The sequence below is a fragment of the Muscardinus avellanarius genome, assembly GCF_963383645.1.
Source record: "Muscardinus avellanarius genome assembly, chromosome: 5".
Lineage (NCBI taxonomy): Eukaryota > Metazoa > Chordata > Mammalia > Rodentia > Gliridae > Muscardinus > Muscardinus avellanarius.
This window is the reverse complement of record NC_137790.1, coordinates 38,080,207-38,085,968: the sequence shown is the minus strand read 5'-3', so window position 1 is coordinate 38,085,968 and position 5,762 is coordinate 38,080,207. Positions and strand designations below refer to the sequence as shown.

The 5,762-nt window shown below is 40.5% G+C and overlaps 1 pseudogene across 1 annotated transcript; it reads right to left on the bottom strand.

Annotated features, from left to right (window-relative positions):
* Positions 1-587: 587 nt before the first annotated feature.
* LOC308263467 (transmembrane and coiled-coil domains protein 1-like) lies at positions 588-2,234 on the bottom strand (annotated as a pseudogene). The gene has a single exon. The product of its transcript is annotated as a transmembrane and coiled-coil domains protein 1-like (transcript).
* Positions 2,235-5,762: the final 3,528 nt, after the last annotated feature.

Below are 5,762 nucleotides of genomic sequence, written 5' to 3'. Positions count from 1 at the left end.
CAATGTTCAAAAATTCAAACATGGAATGTGGTAGGATTTCACAGTAAAGTTAGTCTGGGATAGGAAGAGGTGGTGAGCCCAGACAAGACAGAGTATTAGGTATACTGGTTTGCCTTAATCAGGTTTTTACTTCTTTTTAGTGGGTTTTAGTGCAGTCCTTCAATTTAGAAAGCCTTTCAGTGTGCTCCAGATTATTGGTTCACGTTAAAGGACTGCTTACTATTTGTATTCCAAGGAAAATTATACTACATAAAAATGATCCAAGATTTTCTTCCTAAAAGGTTTTCAAAAAATTCTAAAAAAAAATACTATTTTATCTCTTGAAGAAAAAAAAAACATTATCCTAAATGTAAATAGATTCATTCAACTCTTTTGTTGTTGGAGAAAAGTTTGTAGGGGAGTTTCTGTCTAAATCTCCACTTCATATACTAGGCTGTGGGTAGAGAGCACTTTCTTTTACCAGAATCATCTGGGGATGAAAAGAAACAAACCAAGCCAAAGAGGGTGTCCCAGTACATCCAGAAAAAGGCAATGAAAACCTTGAGAATAAACTGCTGAATATCGTGTTGCAAGTCATTATAAGAGGTCTATACAAAAAGTATAGTTTTGAACACAAAGACCAAAAGGGCCGCTATGAAGACCAGGAAGATGTTGATGAGTTTGCCCTGAAGCTTCCAGGCAGTGACTTTTTTCAGCCCTTCCAGCTATACAACCTACTGCTGCTGCAGCTCCAACTTGGAGAGCCAGATCTGGCATGTCTCCAGCGACTCCTGGATGTCCCATGTCCATTCATAGGACTGATGTGCAATTTTCACTTCCATGCTGGCCAATTCCTCTTTCAATTTCACAAGTTCATTCTGGTGGAGTTCAGTTAGGACATTTAGTTGTTCTTCTAATTGTTCACATCTAAAGTGTTTCTCCTGTCAGGCCTGAATTATTACAGAATAGTCCCTCTGATAATATTTCCTGAGGGTCTCAAAGGATTCCTCTAGTTAGGCCTGGGTGTCCCAGATCACTTGGATCTCATGGAGCAGTGCATCAAATCTTGAGCTCTGCATGTCCAGAGTTTTGGTTTTAGAGCTGGATGCTCCTACAGCTATATCCCTCATCTACTTGCCTTTCCTCTAAAGAGTCCTTCTGGTTAGGGATATTGTATGCACTGCCAAATTCACAAATCAGAGATGCTATCTGTCTGGGTTTTGATTCTACAGCTCCTGCTGCTTAATGAGTGGCCTGGGAAAAGCTAGAAAATCCATCCTTGACACTATCACACCTTCACCGAGCCCAGTCACCTTCACTCCCACATCCTTCAGACCCTGGTGCATATCCCAGAAGACATCCTTTGGCTGCTGGGGGGATCCCATTCTGTTCTACATCTCAGAGCTTTTGATGATGATGACAGTGCTCAGACTTCTTTTATAGTTGGAAAATTGTTTGAGAAGATTTCTGGTTCTTCTCAAAGACTTGATTGATTCAGGTAGCCTGCTGCTTGTCTGCACTTTTGGTGAATTTTAGGTACTCAGCAACATTGTCACACAGGCTGTTTTGTGCAATCTTAATCTGTTCTATGAGCTTTAGTATTTTCTGCTGCAGGTGAGTAATGGCAGCTTTCATGCACTGAGAGTCTGGTACTCCATCCACAGACTCTGTGAGTGCTGCCATCGGTGCTGGGGGTCGACACACTGGACGTCTGATGGAGGCTGCAGTTGGTTCCTCTCCTGGAAGACATGCAGTAGCCACAGCACAAGCTATTTCCATTACTGTAGAACTGGCAGAGCATCATTCCTGGGTGAAAATCTGGGTCTGGGTCTGCCTGTTTAACAGCTACAATCTCCTGGCCAGATTTTCTGTTGATTTGTGGACTTCCCTTTGGAGCCTCTGGTTTGTCCCACCTACTATGCAAGCTTGGACCACTCTTCATTTTGGGAGGCACTCAGATTTGCTGCAGAACTCTTATTTAGAACTGTGGGTTGGGTGGAGAGACCATCAATCTCAGCACATGCACTCGGGATGTAGAGGCCCATTTCAGGTTCTGGATCTGTCTGAATCTGTGGTACATCCTGTGGAGACACTGAAGACCTGCAGTGGTGCTGGAAGAGATGCTTCAAGCTTTAGCCAATGACATTAATGTTCTCCAAAGCATTGTGGGTCATTATAGATAACTTTTGTTCTGATTCTGTCTGCTTTCTGGCCTCGGCATTTTTCAATTTGCCTCAGGGATCAGGGTCGTCAAATAGCTGATTGTGAAATCTTATACTTTTTATACTTTACTACATTTGCATTATAATTTCACAGTGGGATTCTTATTTATTAATATGATGGGGTGTGTCTATACAGCGCCTAAGGAGATGCGGCCTGAGAGGCCTACGGACTAAGGCAAAACTTAAGTAAAGTGATTCAGCAAAAAAGGGGAAAGATGGTGCCTGAAGGAAGCTAGGAAGGCGTGGTTTCCCCATTCATTATGGGTGGGGAGACTGAGCAGTTTTTCCCTTTCTACCTTTAAAGGAGCTTTCCGCACACATGAATGGCTCATGTACTGGCCTGGGATTGGCTGTAAACTACATGCTAGTGATCTTTATCCCGGATAGGCTAGGCTATTTCTCATGGAAATTCCCCTCGTGGCTTGGTGCTATATATAGGACTGCTTGGAGAGAAATAAATGAGATCTCGCTTGACTTGACTCCCAGCTCGTGGGTTTGTGTTCGAGTCATCGGTACTCATCATCTCGCCAAGCCCCGTCAGCTGTCGGGCAGGATTCCCGACAGTCTGGTGCCCTGTGTGAGGCCCCCCTCTTCACCCCCTAAGGAAAGAAATCGCTGGTGAGCAATCGGTCTTCAGGTGAGTATCCCCCCATGTATTAATGTGGATATTAATATGGGGAAGTCCAGTTCTAAACCTAACCCTGCCCTAGAATCCCTTCGACTCATTTTCAAGAGCCAAGGACTTGATCTCGCTGATAACCAAGCCACCCAGGCCTGGGGATACCTTCTAAAAACTGCCCCATGGCTCCCTAAAAGTAATCTTTATGATTGGGAAACCTGGGATCAAGTCGAGGGGCTGGTTAGGCGAGCCCAGACAGAGAAAGGGGAGATTCCCCCCCCCTTGCGGTTCTCCCCACCGTCTCTGCACTTAAAAGTTGTTTTCCACCTTCTCCAAAATTGATCACATCCTGGGACACAAAGAAAATACCAGCAAATTCAAAAAATGTAATACAATTCCTTGCATCTTTTCAGACCACAACGGAATAAAAGTAGAAATCAACAACAGGAAACTCGAAAGAAAGTATTCAAATTCATGGAGAATGAATGATACACTATTGAATGACGAATGGGTAAGAGCAGAAATTAGGGAAGAAATAAAGAAATTTATGGAAACAAACGAAAACAGAGACACAACCTACCAAAACCTATGGGACACCATGAAGGCAGTACTAAGAGGAAAGTTTATTGCATTGAGTGCCCACATAAAAAGGACGGAGAACCACCAAATAAAGAACCTAATGACACAACTCAAGGATCTAGAAATTCTGCAACAGTCTATTCCCAAAGCAAGCAGAAGGCAAGAAATCATCAAAATTAGAGCAGAAATAAATGAAATAGAGAACAAAAAAACAATTCAGAGAATCAATAAAACAAAAAGTTGGTTCTTTGAAAAGATTAATAGAATTGATAAACCCCTGGCCAACGTAACCAAAAGAAAAAGAGAATCAACTCAAATTATCAAAATTAGAAATGAAAAAGGAGATATCACCACAGATAGTGAAGAAATTCAAAATATTATCAGAAACTACTTTAAAAATTTATACTCCAATAGACTTGAAAACCTGGAAGAAATTGATAGATTTCTAAGCACAGTTAACCTTCCTACACTTAGCCAAGAGGACATAGCAAGCCTAAACCAACCAATAACAACCAAAGAAATAGAAATGGCAATAAAAATTCTTCCACCAAAGAAAAGCCCAGGCCCAGATGGGTTCCCAGCTGAATTCTACAAAACCTTCAGTGAACAACTAATACCAATACTGCATAACATGTTCCGGGAAATTGAAAGAGATGGAACTCTTCCAAATTCCTTCTATGAGGCCAGTATCACATTAATCCCCAAACCAAATAAAGATACCTCAAGAAAGGAAAACTACAGACCAATATCCTTAATGAACATAGATGCAAAAATTCTAAACAAAATACTAGCTATACGCATTCAAAACTATATCAAGAGAATAATACATCATGACCAAGTCGGTTTCATCCCAGAAAAACAAGGCTGGTTCAACATACGCAAATCAATACATGTTATTCACCACATAAATAGAACCAAGAACAAAAACCACATCATCATAGCAATAGATGCTGAAAAAGCATTCGACAAAATCCAACACCCATTTATGTTAAAAACACTGCAAAAAATTGGGATAGAAGGAAAGTACTTCAACATCATTAAGGCAATATACTGCAAACCCAAAGCCAACATTATATTGAATGGGGAAAAACTGCAAGAATTTCCGCTACAGTCAGGAACAAGACAAGGATGCCCACTATCACCACTCCTTTTCAATATAGTCCTTGAGACTCTTGCTGCAGCAATCAGACAAGAGAAGGAAATCAAAGGAATTCACATAGGAAGAGAGGAATTAAAATTATCCTTATTCGCAGATGACATGATCCTTTATCTGGAAGACCCAAAGAACTCAACCAAAAGACTTCTGGACCTGATTGACAAATTCAGCAAAGTCGCAGGTTACAAAATCAACCTAAAGAAATCAGTGGCTTTTCTTTATGCCAACAACGAATCCACAATGAAAGAAATAAAAACAACAATTCCATTCACTATAACCTCAAAACCAATAAAATACCTAGGAATAAACCTAACCCAAGACGTAAAAGACCTCTACAACAAAAACTATAAAACATTAAAGAAAGAAATTGAAGAAGACCTTGGAAGATGGAAAGATCTCCCGTGCTCATGGATAGGCAGAATAAATATCATCAAAATGGCCATTCTGCCAAAACTGATCTATAGGTTCAATGCAATTCCCATTAAAATACCAGTGACATTCTTCAGAGACCTAGAAAAATCAATCATGAATTTCATATGGAGAAAGAAAAGACCTAGAATAGCCAAAGCAATTCTCAATAACAAGAAACACGCAGGAGGCATTACAATCCCAGACTTCAAACTATACTATAGAGCAATAGTAGTAAAAACAGCATGGTACGGGCACAAAAACAGATATACTGACCAGTGGATTAGAATAGAAGATACAGAAACAAACCCACACATCTTTAGTCAATTAATCTTTGACAAAGGGGCCAAACACATACGCTGGAGAAAAGACAGCCTTTTCAACAAGTGGTGCTAGGAGAACTGGCTAACCATTTGGAAAAAGATGAATCTAAACCCCTATATCTCACCAAACACAGGAATCAACTCAAGATGGATCAAAGACTTAGAAATTAGACCTGAGACTGTGAAGCTAGTAGAGGAGAGCATAGGTTCAACACTACAACATATTGGCACAGGCAGTAACTTTCTCAACAAAACCTCCAAAGCTCAGGAAATTAAAGCAAGAATAAACAAGTGGGATAACATCAAACTAAAAAAGTTTCTTCTCATCAAAGGAAACTATCAATAACCTAAAGAGGAAGCCTACAGAATGGGAAAGGATCTTTACCAGCCACCATTCTGATAGGGAGCTAATATCCAGAGTATACAAAGAGCTCAAAAGACTCTACACTAGCAAAACAAACAACCCAATCAAGAAA